Source organism: Portunus trituberculatus, chromosome 44 (genome assembly GCF_017591435.1).
Source record: "Portunus trituberculatus isolate SZX2019 chromosome 44, ASM1759143v1, whole genome shotgun sequence".
NCBI classification, from domain to species: Eukaryota; Metazoa; Arthropoda; class Malacostraca; order Decapoda; family Portunidae; genus Portunus; species Portunus trituberculatus.
Window position 1 is genome coordinate 21066240 of NC_059298.1, and position 16382 is coordinate 21082621.

The window sequence follows — 16382 nt, forward strand, 5'->3', positions numbered from 1 at the left end:
AGTTTTATTGGTGGTGCCCCACACCGTCATGCCGTAGTTAATCAAGCTAAGGACGAGTGTCTGTATCACAGTTGTTCTGGCCTTAGTACTAAACAAGTTTCTTATGCGATTAATATACATAAGTATCGCAAAAGTTTTCTTGGCTAACTCAGTAATGTGGTTGTCAAAAAGCATGTACTTGTCGAAATAAACTCCCAAGTTCTTAACAGAATCACTTGGCTTAATCTGTGCATCATTAACATGTATTATGGTGTTATTTGGTATTCTAGACAATAGAGCTCTTGATCCAATGAACATACACTGTGTCTTCTTGGCATTTAGTAGGAGACCATTATTATTAAAATAGCTTATTATTTTATTCAGAGTTTCTTCTGTTCGTCTGATTAGTTCATTTAAATTATCGATCGAATCTGAATGAATGAACTGAGTGTCATCAGCGTATTGTACTAGCTGGCAGTCATTGATATGAGTAGCAAGGTCATTAACATAGATCGTAAATAAGATAGGCCCAAGTATTGACCCCTGAGGGACTCCAAAAGACACTTCTAATTTTGAGGAAATGTTTTCTCCAACACGAACACACTGAGTTCTGTGTGCTAAATAGTCTTTAAACCAAAAGGAATCAATGCCAATATCATATAGCTTTTTCAACAAAATGCTGTGGCTTACGCTGTCAAAAGCTTTCGACAAGTCACATAGGGTTAGTAGAGAAATCTTCTTGTTATCCATGCTTTCATAAATATCCATTACGACTTTGGTTAGTGCTGTTACTGTTGACAGTCCTGGTCTAAAACCATGTTGTGTATTACTGAGTAGTTTTCGAGATTCAAGAAAGTTAACTAGTTGCTCGGCTATAATTTTCTCAAGAACTTTAGATAAAATTGACAATAAAGAGATAGGCCTGTAATTGCTAGGGTCATCCGATGCTCCACTTTTATAAATGGGAGTTACAAGGGCGTGCTTCCATGTTGTTGGGAAAATGCCTGTAACAATTGAGGTGTTTATAATACAAGTGAGATATGGAGTTATAACAGGTAAAGCATCTTTTAAAAATCGAAGTGGTATACCATCAGCCCCATAAGAATTTGTGTCTTTTAGGTGTTTAATAGTGAGGATTACAGTGCTAGCGTCTATAGGCTGTGGTCTAAAGCGATGTGAATTATAAGTAGCAATGGCATTATGGAGAGTTACATTATCTTCAGTCAAACTCTTTTGTGTCTTTATAAAAGTTTTGTTGCCTACATTAGCAAAATAGGTGTTTAACTCGTCCACTCTACTCCCAGAAGGGACACAATTATTGTCCTTTGACTTGCCAGGGAAAATTTGATGAACCACTCGCCACGTGGCTGCTATATCTCCTCTTGTCATTGAATTCTTTGTTATAATACTCCTCCTTGCTGTACTGATCATTCCTTTAACTTGCGCTTTAAGATTCTTATATTCGATTTGTAGTGTATTGTTGAGCCGATCACGTTTTAACTCCTTTTGTTTACTGTTCCGTTCATTCATCACTGATTTTAAATCATCGCTAATCCAAGGAGCATAAGGTCTTCTGATGGTTTTAGTGACAAATGGAGCACATGCATTTAAGCATCGCTGAAAGGTGTCAGTGAAGATAGATACTTGTTTATTTACATTGTCTGTTTGAAATATTTGTTGCAATGTATGACTTTCATTATCTAACAAACTAAGAAAAGAGGCTGAGGAGTAGCTAGCCAAGTGACGAATGGTCTTGGTTGCTGCGGGTTGACGTTTGGGCTTGCGTAAGTTTATCATAGCTGTTACTAAATCGTGATCAGCAATAGGACATGGAACAACTTCTGAACTAAGTATGGATTCAGAATTGTTGGTGATTATGACATCCAGTAAGGTGGCACTATGAGAAGTTATTCTAGTTGGCTTTTCAATTACCTGAGACAATTTAGTACTAGCTAAAATATTCTTAAGATTACTGTTAACAGATAAAAAATCATCATTAAAATCCCCTAACACATAAAAATTCTTATTAGTTAACCACATCGATCTAAAAATGTCATGGATGTACTCAAATGTTTCAATGGTTGCCTTTGGGTGGCGGTACAGACAGCCGACAATGATAGATGGCAACTTTCGGCACTGCACCGTCACTCACACATCCTCTACACCGGCAGGTTTACAAATGTTCCTATGAATAGGAGTGACATTAAAAACATTCTTCACATATAAGCAGACTCCCCCACCACGTCCTTTATCACATCTGTAAATATTATAGCCCTTAAGATTAACAAATTCATCAGGTGTTTCAGGAAGGAGCCACGTCTCGCAGACACACAGTACATCGGGATCTCTTTCCTCTATCAACAATTCTAGTACTTTGTGCATTAATATGTTCGATAGTCAGGAAATCCTTCAACCTTGCAGTGCTAGAACTATCGGCATTATCTTCGTCGCCTACTTCCTAGTATGTATTATAATGTTGACATAGTCGACTTTTGTGTCCTAGCTGTTTACATGACTGGCATCTCAGCTTGAAATCAAAACGGCACTGTGCCTGTTGGTGGTTAACTCGCCACAATTAAAACATCCTGGTCGCACCCTATTCTGTCTTCCTCTATGTTTTCGTACAAAATTATGAGAAGATGCACGAGATAACATGTGTGTGCTTGCTACTGCTGCATTACTAGTTGACTGAATGGCCGTATTAGGAGAGGCTGAAACCTTGCGGCCTGTGCCCTTGAAAGTATAACCCTTTACATTATGATTGTGAGATGTTACATTGTGTCCGCTTCTGTAAGAGTTTATTCCACCAGTACTGTTATGTCTAATGATGGGTAATGTTTCAACATTCTTCCTATGGTTCATATCAGGGTGCACAACAACACTTCTCCTAATGCTATTCCAATTTGAAGAAAGCTTGAAGGTGGGACACTGTTTGCTTATGGTAGAGAGAAGTCTAACAACCCCATATCTATTTAAAATGCAACTAGAAGCCTCCCTATCTAAGTCGAAACACATATCATCTACTTCACCAGTTCCTAATTTAAACGCTAAGTCAGTCATTATTATTGGTATTTCATTAGATTTACCCCAACTATTTAAGTGTTCATTGAAATCTGCAATTTTGGCTTGAAACTCATCTGAGACAGTCGTCGGTGCTAGTTGGCTTACAAATATTTGCATTTCATTATTTTTTCTTTAAGATCACCTACCAGTGCAGTAATATTATCTAATATAACAACTGGGTCCATATCACTCATGAGGTCATACAAGCCAGCATATATGTAACACTTAGATGGGGTCCAGTTTAGCTTTTCTGTCACCCAACATCTTAGCAGGTCCACATTTGCTCCTTTGATGGTTCTTATCGAGCAGTCTTCCAGGTCTTATGGCAGCATTTGTTGCAAGTTGGTGTCTCCCAACAGGAGGGACCTTTTCTTTAATGGCATGGTGTTAGTGGTTGGGGTTGAGGTGAACTCAGGAGATGGGGCGTCGTCATTTGTTCTCTTCTCAAGATCACTTATACGTTGAGTGAGGATCTCTATTGTACTGTATGCTGTTTTCACTTCAGCATTTAATACTTTAATTTCCAAATCTTTTGTGTGTAATTTGTTCATTATTTTCTTCATGTTTTGTTCTAGGCACATAACCGTCTCTTCTAAACTCCGCTTCTTAGTCTCCGTCCTTGATGTTTCTTGCCGCAGCTGAACCAAACACTGTTCCTCGGTTTCATCTCCGATCGTCTGTAGTGGTTCACTAGAAGTTGGGCGATCCATGTCGTGTAATAAGACTTGAGGGGCAGGAGTATCGGACGATGAGACGGGAGAGTTTGGATCATGGGGTGAGGCGGGAGGAGTCGTAGTCTGCATTATAGTTTCGTCAGGAGTAGGATTTGGGTTCGGAGTGCCAGGCTGGAGTGACGGTGTCTCGGGTGGAGGAGGAGTATTAACACTTTTATCATTGTTCTGATTGGCATTTGGTGTATGAGCCATTATCATATCGATAAGCTGATCTTTACTGACCCAAACCTTGCTTATGCCAAGCTCCCGACATCGCTTCTGTAGGTCTGATTTATGAAAATTTGCATTCAAAAATTCTCTAGTTGGAAACTGTAAGGATGGTTCAGGTCGGTGTATCTGTGATTCGCTGTGCACCTGCAGTGTTGGATGTGGCAGGTCTTCAGAAGACATTGCTACCTCGTAGTTATAGTGTATATTTATATATAATGCACAATATTTTAGATGTGGAGCTGGTGGTGGTAGATGTAATACTGTAGAAGGTAGCAGTACGGGCTTCTTGAATTGTCAGATGTAGGTTACCATGGAGACGGCATCATACGATGTGCGCATGCGCAGAAAACGTGTTGAGGTGCGAGAGGGGCCTTTAGGTGTGATGCATTATTTCTAGGCCCAAATATGTCTAAGTCCAGTTGGACTCTACTTTCACTTTGTATTTACTTGCACTTGGAATATTCACACACCAGCTTAGCAAGACGAAATTTTAACTCCGTACCTCCGCACCTGAGACAGGTGCAGAAAAGCGAAATTTTGAATCCGTACTTCTGTACCTGAGATTTTCAAGGAAAAAAAAATAAATAAAGACGACAGTCCGCACTTCGTAGCATTACTTTCGGCCGTTTTTGGCGGTCAGGTCTACCAGGCATTTTTTTTCGCCATTTGAGTGAGGTTTATGCATGCTCCTCTCTCTCTCTCTCTCTCTCTCTCTCTCTCTCTCTCTCTCTCTCTCTGATGATGATGATGATGATGAGGATAATAATAATAATAATTATAAGTTACAATGACTTCCAGTTACTGCTAACCGTACATACATTACAATGACTGCAAGCATACATAATCCCATTTCGTTATATATATATATATATATATATATATATATATATATATATATATATATATATATATATATATATATATATATATATATATATATATATATATATATATATATATACACACACACACACACACACATATATATATATATATATATATATATATATATATATATATATATATATATATATATATATATATATATATATATATATATATATATCTGATGTATTATTGACTTAAATTTTGTTTTATTTTTTGAGGTGCGGATTAGATTTTTCGGGCGCGCTTTAATAGTTTTGGGTACGGTACCGGAGGTGCGGAGGTGCGGTACCGGACCAAGGGAAAAAAATTTAGACGAGGAAGTACAGGTACGAACTATCTGCGTTTCGAGGTCCGAAGGAGCGGTACCAGACTACTCGATATCCCGTAACATGGCCACCTCTTGCTATTTGAAAGAAACCTGGTGAGGTGTGACCAGGCTGAGAAGTATTATTTTATCTGTGTTATCCACCGTGACTATATATAGCCATCTCTTCCAGCATGACGTACTCGTGTGCCTCCAACGCCACGATAACACTGTGGAATGTGTCTTGTTACATCAATCACAACAGATAAGACTCTTTATCAGATAGCCCTACTCCACCATCGTCAAAGCAGAAACCGTTGAGCAGCCATGTTTTTAGCATGGTCTTTATTGTTTTTAACAATAATTAATGGTGATATTTTTTCGTATTATATGAATCTCAAATGTGACTAAGAGTCTCTGAGGCAAAATTAAATTGTAGATACTGGCTAACTGTAAATAAAAACATTCGTCGCTCACACCACGACTGTCATGGTGCGTCAGTCCACTGTGTCGCCACTTTTTGCATTGGGAAAGTTGGGCAATGCTATTACAAAATGTATGTGTGTGTGTGTGTGTGTGTGTGTGTGTGTGTAATTCACCTCTGTTGCCTACTGGTCACCCAGCCAGTCTTCCCCGTTACGGAGCGAGCTCAGAGCTCATAGACCGATCTTCGGGTAGAACTGAGACCACATCACACATAACACACACCGGGAAAGCGAGGCCACAACCCTTCGAGTTACATCCCGTACCTATTTACTGCTAGGTGAACAGGGGCTATACATTAAGAGGCTTGCCCATTTGCCTCGCCGCATTCCGGGACTCGAACCCGGGCCTCTCGATTGTGAGTCGAGCGTGCTAACCACTACACTACGGTGTGTGTGTGTGTGTGTGTTTCACTGTTTGATCTGCTGCAGTCTCTGACGAGACAGCCAGACGTTACCCTACGGAACGAGCTCAGAGCTCATTATTTCCGATCTTCGGATAGGCCTGAGACCAGGCACACACCACACACCGGGACAACAAGGTCACAACTCCTCGATTTATATCCCGTACCTACTCACTGCTAGGTGAGCAGGGGCTACACGTGAAAGGAGACACACCCAAATATCTCCACCCGGCCGGGGAATCGAACCCCGGTCCTCTGGCTTGTGAAGCCAGCGCTCAAACCACTGAGCTACCGGGTGTGTGTGTGTGTGTGTGTGTGTGTGTGTGTGTGTGTGTGTGTGTGTGTGTGTGTGTGTGTGTGTGTTTGCGAAACAATGATGGCACAATCTTGCTTATGGGTCACGTTTATTTTATCTTTAAATGGTGCAATAAAATGTTTGCACTAATATCACTTCTAAACACTAATTGTAATCATAAATATAACTTGCATTGAAAAGTTTTTTTTTGTTAAAATTCACCTGAGAGTAAAAGATGCGTGAAAGTACATACAATATTGCACACCCACAGAAACAATATCTGTTTAGTGTAGAAATTTGTACAAAAAATCATTCTGAATTGAAATAGATATTCTTAGTGATTTTTTTTTTCCAGAGCGTGTAGGATCTATACCACTTTCAATTAAATATTATATCATCCCCCTTTTTTTTCTACTTGTCAATGATTTCATTTGATCTATTTATCTACATGTTTTAATTACCTTATTCCTTGGATCACATTCAGCTTGAAGACACTGTGACTGACAAGAACACAACTTCATTACTTTAGCAGCGTAAGTGGATATGGCTTTCGAGATGAGAGGCACCAGCAGGGAGTTGGCTACAACTAATACGGGACTGAGGCGCTATAGCTCTCAAAATAGTCTCAGTAGGGCCGCTACACACACCGCGAAAAAAGGAGTAAATTGTGAAGTATGGTGGAAAGTATAGCGGCACGTCTCCCACGCTCGGCTGTGGTTTATCGTGATGTGTTCAGGTAAAACATTGAACACCATTCAGTACAGAAGTGGTAGGAACAAACGTGAACCGAAATGGCACTGAATAGGTATCAGTATTGAAATATATAGGTATTATAAATTCTAATTTATTCTGACTGCGGTGATGAATTCCCATTGGTATAGCATGAAAGGGCACATGGTATACAGAGTTGTAAGGGTTGGCAGTACCACACATTCTTGGTCTCGGCATATGGAGTAAAGTTACCCGTTCTTTTTTCTACCGTCTTTGCGTCCCCAGTCATACCGATACCAGACAGTCGCCCCAGAGATTCGTCCACGACAAGGATTTGAAGCAGATAATTTCTCGCATTGTAATACTCGGACGCGTTACCACCTTAGATACCACTGCATGGGTGAGTGGTTGTGATTCAGTGCGACAGCAATAAGGGGGAGTAACACAAGAAGGACTGTATACAGCCCCGCCCATACAGGGAGATCGCCATGTAAAAAACAACTTTACATGAAGATAAGAGTTTCCGGACAACTGTATCACAACGTATATGACGCGGGGCTGCCACGATGATGCTTATGTCTCCCACACATAAATACTTGCTCCGGACACATAGCTCACAACTTTTTATAATAGGTAAAATACCAGCTATCCTCCACGTCATGCGAGATCCTTACCTGTGTCCCAACTGCGCTTCACGCACACTCACACTGACGTTTCCTCTGTCAGCTCCAAAGCCGCGGGGGTTACCATACGCTGCCATGCTAGCTCAGCCTCAAAAATTGACCTCTCCATTTATCGTTTTCATAGCATAGCGTAATGCAATAATATGATGAAGAATATTGGGTGAATAGATTAACGAAAACAATTATCTTTAGGATAAGTGACTACAAGTATCAGGTGTCTCGTGTATGACAGGATCACGTGGTCATAGTACTTTAGTGATAACATGACGTATTTGCTTACGGTACAAATTTCACGAAGGAAACTGAAAACAGTGCACGATGATGTATTGCTCTCATCCTGACTTGCGTATTATAAGAAAAGTTATAATCATTAGTACGGAACAAAATATAAGATAAATACAACGTGACATGATAACGTGCTTTTGAGACAACATTTTTTTAACTTAAAAGTATTTTGATGAAAAAAAAAAAATTGCACACGCGCGCGCGCACACACACACACACACACACACACACACACACACCGCGTAGCCACGTAATGATGTGGTTAGCACACTCGGCTCACAATCAAGAAGGCCCGGGTTCGAGTCCTGGGTGCGGCGAGGCAAATGGGCAAGCCTCTTAATATGTAGCCCCTGTTCACCTAGCAGCAAGTAGGTACGGGATGTAACTCGAGGGGTTGTGGCCTCGCTTTCCCGGTGTGTGAAGTGTGTTGTGGTCTCAGTCCTACCCGAAGATCGGTCTATGAGGTCTGAGCTCGCTCCGTAATGGGAAAGACTGGCTGGGTGAACAGCGACTACCGTGAATACTTCACTTAATATTCTGACTAGTTTTTATGATTTCTTACAAGTTCTTACTACGGCTGGAGTAAGGAAATCTTTGTGATTACTGCCCCGTCAGAGGAAAGGAGCGGGGGACAAACCCTCTCATGGACATCCTCCACTGACACTCTTCCCAAACCATTCACTTCCTCTTCCAGTCTTCCCCTAACACCACCTGAGACCTTCTACAGCACCTTTTACATCTCTAGAGCACGCTACCTGTTGCTTCTAGTGCTTCTTCGTCCTGCAAGCAATGATGTCGTGCAAGGTGACTCTAGCATATTAATAATGCCATCCATCTATCTTTTCCATCTGCTTCAGCTATCTCTCTCATCACTATACTTCCATCTCCCTCCCCCATTCCACACACTAACATCAACAGAAAGCACACACACACACACACACACACAATCGTAAGTGTACCGTGCAATGACGGAGCTGTTTAATTATCTTTTACATGTAATAAGAAACAGATCGAAAAAATAACATGTATAATATATATATATATATATATATATATATATATATATATATATATATATATATATATATATATATATATATATATATATATATATATATATATATATATATATATATATATATATATTATATTATAACATATATATATATATATATATATATATATATATATATATATATATATATATATATATATATATATATATATATCAATGATAGTTAAGGAAATAGTGAAAGCAGAGGAGGGGAAGATGGGTACAGAACGGAAGAAGTGCCAAACTCCTACTTTCCGTTCTCTCCATCTCGGTGTCTTAGTATTGCCAACACTTTTCATTTTTTAGTGATATTAATTTGTTTGGTTACATTCCCTCGTGCGTGGTATACAATGTGAGAAAGAATCTGAAATATTAATATCTCTACAAGTTATTCTGAAGAAAGGCATGTCATGAAATAACTATTGCATAAATATTCTATTTTTGCTCGGCGCACGTGTTCACTGCATGATGTAAAGACCACAGGGACTTAAGGACACATAACAGACTGCACCATCTAACCAATGCAACAACTTACCAATGATACAGATGGTTTGTCCATACTGATTATGTGTACTGTACAACTACGGTACAATAAAATAAACAAAATACGCAAATAAATAAATGAAATAGCAATAAAGCTAGATAAATAAAAAAAAAGAAAAATGGAAACTAAATGTAAGAAAAAAATGAGTAATATATATAAATACATGAATAAATGAATATACAAATAAGCAAATATGTATAAATATGTAAACACAAACAAACAAACAATAAATGTAAGTGAATGCACAAAACACGCTGCGAAGACTGTAACACTTTTACTTACTTATGTATTGCTTGTGTTTGTTTATCACTACAAACACGAACACGCCTGCCAGGAGCTTCACGAGAAGGGTCTGCACGACCATCTCTCACGGTTCTGCTGCCCTTCTTAGCGTCACTAGGACCAAAATGTGTTTTTTCTAAGTACTCTATCAGTCTTGTAACGCCATGAAACAGTATATGATTAATATTTTAAGACTCATTGAATATGAACCAGCTGATTTGTGAGAATACTTGCTATCGTCTACACCAGGAGGGTTCTCAACCTTTTTCTAGTTAAGAACCCTCAGTTACAAAACCATCTACCGGAACCCCCAGTAATTTGATATCGAACAGAATGTTATTTTACTAAGTGACACTAACTCAATATACAATGGTACTGCAAAGTATCAGCCAGCTTAGTACCCATGGAAATCTTCCTGTGAACCCCTGGTCTACACTCGTGACTCTTCACTACTGTAGTAGCTACTGCAAGGAACCCACTACGGTTCACAGGAGTAGTCTGAGTATATGTGCAGGATCATCTCATTAGGGATTGAAGAGCATATACAACTTCAATCGCTTTCTTCACACTGCTGCTGCTTCTTTTCAACAACAACAACAACTACTACTACTACTACTACTACTACTACTACTACTACTACTACTACTACTACTACTACTGTGTTAGTGTGCGTTAGAAAGTTATGAAAATACTATACAATTACTAACGATACAGTCGTCATGACAGACAGAACCGACTTACCAGTTGAAGAAGATTTGCGCAGTAGAGTTGAGTGGCAAGGTTACTGCCTGATGCATCCCTTGCCACCGAGACCCTTACGACGCCCTTGGCTTGCACTTGGCCTCACACCTTCCCTTAATTCTAGACTAACCTACGCTCCCTCGTCTATATCATAGAGTACTGAAAAAAGACGTGCGCCATTCTGAACATATATTCTGTTTTCATAAAGTTCTGTATCAAATCCTATTTTTAATAGATTTAAAGATTTAAGCGCTGCTTTTTTGTTTATTAACGCAAGTTTAGTTGAGTTTATGATTCTTGTCGTCTGCATCTGCGCAGGCGGCAATTAACTTCATGAAGATCCACTTAGTACTTAATATATATATATATATATATATATATATATATATATATATATATATATATATATATATATATGCATAATTGTATTACGTCTTTCAGTAGAGAGTGAAGAAATGCTGCTCATAACGCTGAGTTTTCATGATCTTTTTTATCGCGTGGATGTGATGTACCTAGGTAATAGTTTTTGTTTTTCGATATCAATTCATATCTAATTTATTTGCTGTTCTTTTCATTCTTTTACGTTTTCTATAAATCAGTTGATATTATAATCAGGTGGTATATTAGGAAGAAATTTACGAATTAGTCAATAGATGTAACTAATATTACTAAAGTCTACTATATAAAGAGCAAGCGTTTTCTTTAAGTCAGTATGCTCATATTGATTATTTTCCGTTTTCTCTCAACAGCTGTGTGACTCCAGAGAAGTAAAGTGAACGAAACAAAGTGATTGTCGTGACAGGTCCTTGGTATGATTTTTTTTTTTTTTCATTATATAGAGAACTATATTAGATATAAATTTATTTTCAAACCTAAATGTAAATCACGAACATACTTTTTAGATAACAACTTAGCCTGTCAATACAAAGTAATATACCGGTCATATATTCATAAAGAAAATAATGCTTTGTTTATGGTCCTCTGTTTTTTGAACTAAACATTTTCAAACGGGAAAGAACAATCTCAGAGACATGCGCGGGACAGTAAGCGAGCCGGGAATGTGGCGTTACTGATAACTAGCGATGTGGTAGGGGAAGGATTATGTGGTTTAAAAAGTGTAGAAAACTTTGTTTAACACCTTGCATTCTATGTATCTCTGTGAGAAGACTGCAGAGAGGGGCTGGCGTGAAATGCGTGTAGACTGGGTGACTACTAGGAATGTATGGCCGGAAGTGTGTGACAAGTATAAGGTCTCGGTGTGGTGCCACGCGTCGCCGTTTAGATCCTTGCCTGCCACACACACAACATACACTACGCAATTATTATTCCTATGATATCTTGTAGAAGGAATAGGTCTATCTAGGTTGGAATCAGAGGAAGAAGGTAGTCGTGGGCGTGATATGACATGAAAGGTAAGAGATAGATTCAAAGGACATAACGCTATAAGGGTGGCGCTGTATGACAGTGGCATCAGCTGCTAGCTCGAGGATGCGTGCCGGGCGCCAGTGGAAGGCTCAGCTGAGTAAGGGTTGTGCGATCATGTGGCGATATCTGTGACTTGACCTGACCCTACTCTTCCCTAGTCACCTTGGCGTTGTGCTATAAATCTTTGACAGTGATGCAGCGTGTGGCAGTGTTTTGAGTTGCCGCAGCTTTCGCCACCATCGCCGCTCAGGCAGTGCCGAGAGTCACGGTGCCGTGAAGGCAAGCTTCCCCCAGTCGTCTGATACTGGGCTGTCTACTGCACTTTGCACAACAGTTCATACGACATCGACTGATTCGCCTTCGGCGTTCTACTAAAGGTGAGCTCTGAACACCCACAATAAACTTAGCAGGTGTTTGTCTGCGAATTATGGTTGAAGCAGCAGCAAATATGCACGAGTTACACCTGAGCCCTGTCCTAATGAGCACCACCGATGAGGCTCAATACCCTCAACATCACTCCGTTTGATTATGTAAAGGATAAAATGTCGAACGATTGTGTAGGTTTCGCGTAATTTACATTCAATATGGCTGCCGCGACGGCTATGGGATGGAGAACTCGAGCAAGTGAGGGGAGGTGAGGGGAGACTGTCTCTGGGATGGAGCTCCGTGAACAAACTATGGTCTCACATTCAGTCAGGTTATTGTTATTGGTAGTCTCCACACTACCTAGTCTTTAGCATAACACGAGAACTTTGCAAAGAGTGAGCGTGGAGGCGTGACGGAGAAGTATTGACTTGTGTTGACCTTGGAGATGAGGTGAGGGCGGCCTGATGCCCGCCTCACCTGTGTGACGGGAAGGTGGCTGCACAGCTGAGTTCCACCAACGCTCGGGCTGTTAATTAATCTGCTCGATCTTGTGTGGACGCGATCAGGTTAGCGGCTATTTTTACAGTCTGCAGCAAAGATCACAGTTTATCCCAGAGTCTTAACCCTACGTCACGTGAAGGATAATACCAAGCTAGATGGAGTTCCCTATCCTTGACTTAGTCGCCACAAAAGGAGTGTTCTTTACTTTAAATTCGAATTGTCCCCTGTAGGGTGTCCATGCACTCAAAGACTGTCGGTGTTGTGCGTTACTTAGCCAACCACTGGGGGGGTGGTTAACTTGTTCCTGCCAATCATATCCTGATTCGTCTTTCATCTGGTGTGCTTGTGCTCGCGTGTGCGCACACCCACCAACTCACCCACACACACACACACACACACACACACACACACACACACACACACACACACAAACAAACAAACAAACAAATATGCGTGCATGCACGCATCCATGTATACACACACACGCACGCACGCACGCACACACACACACACACACACACACACACACACACACACACACACACACACACACACACACACACAGATCCAAGTATTTATGGGAACAAAGCTAACCATGTTTTGTGTATAGGCCCCCAACCCGTTCCTTAGCATCCTTTCTTAAATAGTGAAATGAGGGAACGGATGGTAGAAAGACAAAGAGAATGGTGAACAGAGGGAGGGAGGTAGTGAGGGAAGGAAGGAGCAGGTGGGAGGCTGACGTACATGCGTGTATTATAAGTCCCTCAAGGTTAACTTCGCACTTTAATGTTTTATCTGCAGTACGTCCCCCATTCTAACTTATCCCAATGAAAAATGAGGCTTGGTTATGTTAAGATGGGGGAATTTCTCATCATTTTAGGGTGAAATTTTCAAGGGGATATTTTTCGTAGATGGAATTTATTTAGGTGAAATTTACATAGAAGTATATATCCGTGTTTCTCATCTGCCGTTCATCCGTCCACCAGTCAGCCAGCCAGCCAGCGAGATCTGCCGTGTCGTAGTGTACCTTGGTGTAGTTTAAAGTCCCACGGTATTTTCATCCTCACTGCGGCGCCCTCCACACGACCTCTGTCACGCCTTGTAAGCTTCCTTTGCCTTACACTCCTAAGGACTTGCATGTTTACATTGTTCTTCTTTAGAGCTTTAGGTAAGTTGTCGCAGCTGTTTCTCTTTATTAGGTCACAAGCATTCTAAATTAAGTTACTTAATTTCTCCTGTCCCATTCACTACGTCCTGTTACGATTTCAGAAACTACATGGGCGTGAAGGCGTCGTTCAGTGTGTGTGTGTGTGTGTGTGTGTGTGTGTGTGTGTGTGTGTGTGTGTATGGATGTATGAGGGTGTGTAAACACATAAAACACTGATAAATCTAGTTACGTCTAGTCTATGTAACCATTGTGGACGTAGATCGTATAAAGAAACAATAATTTTAGGATGAAGGTGGAAGGTGTGGGCGTATGAGCAGCTGGTGTAGAGGGATAGAAGCATGAGCCCGAGGATAGCAGGTGAAAGGTGGGAGAGTGGAAGGAAAGGATACGAGGGTATCGATCGAACCTGGGTGTTCTGACAGGGGAGAGATAGTGGGTAAGGGGGAGAGAGATAAGAAGGGAAACGACGAGAAGCAAAGGAGTATAAAGGGAGCTGATGTGTGTGTGTGTGAGAGAGAGAGAGAGAGAGAGAGAGAGAGAGAGAGAGAGAGAGAGAGAGAGAGAGAGAGAGAGATTGCTTTTATTCATGGATTGTTACAGGTTTGTGAATAAGATATTGTTCTGCGAGGAAAGTCATATCACGATAATTTAGTATAAATGATTAAGTGATAATATAGATAATAATAGTGATATAGAGGGAAGGTGTATGAATATTGTTGATATTGTGAAATAAGATGGTAATGACGAGACATGATGAGTGAGGGCAGCAACAATGATTACACGAGTGATAGTTACAGTGAGAACATAATTATACTAGTGCCTGTGACGGTAGGAGGGATAGTGGCACCTTTCTGATGATGATGTTATTTTGCAATTTAGAATGCTCTCAACACTTAAGGAAGTAATGGAAGTAAATGTTCTGCGACCTGGATGGGCGAGTAGAGAGAGAGAGAGAGAGAGAGAGGTGCGGTTTAGAAAGATGAGGGGCGGGTTTCCACATGATACTGACCTGCAATTGAATCATTGACCTTCTTTGTCCACTTCCATTCCCAGAGTCGGCAGTGTGATGGCTTAGATGAAATTCGATAAGACATTGGTACGTAACTAACGATGCCACCTCTGACAACCTGACACCCTGACACCACTCATCTAAGTAAACTTGTTGCCATTGGGAGAGAGTCAACATTTACTCATATATAGTAGTGATATGTGCCGTCTGGTGTTATCTGCCCTCATTCATTGCATGAAAATAAGAATGATAAGATTGATTAACCAATTGAATTAAAGACAGAAGCAGTAATGGGATGATAAGATTAGGAAAGAAGGATATAAAGAAAGCAAGGAAGACACGAAATCTTTACTCTGTGTAGATCAGTAGCAGAAAACAAAATTAGTCAAACCTGGTACCCCGACGTGCACCAGCTACATTACAGGTGTGGTGTGTGTGTGTGTGTGTGTGTGTGTGTGTGTGTGTGTGTGTGTGTGTGTGTGTGTGTGTGTGTGTGTGTGTGTGTGTGTGTGTGTGTGTGTGTGTGTGTGTGTGTGTGTGTGTGATCCCCTAATATTTGGTAAACATAAACACTCAGCCACCAACACACACACACACACACACACACACACACACACACACACACACACACACACACACACACACACACACACAATCCATCCACTCACTCCCATCCATTCCTTCCCGAGCACACACACTTGCACCTACCCACACGTACATATGTATCCACCAACATCATCCCCCCCCCACACATAGATAGATAGATAGATAGATAGATAAGTTTATTGACCACAGTTTACAAAGACAAAAACTAAACATATATAAGAAAATTATAGTAATGAAAACGAAACAAAATGAGGACAATTATAGAAGTCATCGCCAAAACTACTGTAGTCCAAAAAGAATCACAAAACAAGTAGAAAAGTCGGTGTAAAATATGCCAACACATTGTATACGTATCCACCAACGCATTCCCCCATCCCTGTTACTCACACACACACACACACACACACACACACACACACACACACACACACACACACACACACACACACACACACACACACACACACACACACACACACAAACATCCTCGCGTACCAATGTATACGTATACACTTAACCTGTCTTGTAGAGTGAAGAAGCGAGGAAAAGAAAAAAAAAAATGTTAGCCAGATTATTAAATAAATAGATAATCAAATAGATAAAAAACAAGGACAAACAGTAACTTTGGTTTTCATGTGTTTGTGTTGT

At 40.4% G+C, this 16382-nt stretch overlaps 2 protein-coding genes across 18 annotated transcripts in view; one reads left to right on the top strand and one right to left on the bottom strand.

Moving 5' to 3' along the window:
• Positions 1-10799, bottom strand: part of LOC123518687 (glycerol-3-phosphate dehydrogenase, mitochondrial-like) — a 162405-nt gene extending 151606 nt beyond the window's left edge. Inside the window, exon 1 of one of the 2 annotated variants that reach the window (XM_045279652.1) lies at positions 10660-10799. The gene's annotated coding sequence lies outside the window, so the exon portion shown is untranslated. Of the gene's footprint in view, positions 1-7744; positions 7847-10659 lie in introns of those variants that run through there. The other variant, XM_045279653.1, reaches the window with a different exon arrangement.
• A 1343-nt stretch (positions 10800-12142) lies between these two features.
• Positions 12143-16382, top strand: part of LOC123518691 (sodium-driven chloride bicarbonate exchanger-like) — a 328162-nt gene continuing 323922 nt past the window's right edge. For 8 of the 16 annotated variants that reach the window (XM_045279684.1, XM_045279685.1, XM_045279678.1 and 5 more), the window contains exon 1: positions 12146-12461. The gene's annotated coding sequence lies outside the window, so the exon portion shown is untranslated. Of the gene's footprint in view, positions 12462-16382 lie in introns of all 16 variants that reach the window. The other 8 variants (XM_045279670.1, XM_045279675.1, XM_045279676.1 and 5 more) reach the window with 3 other exon arrangements.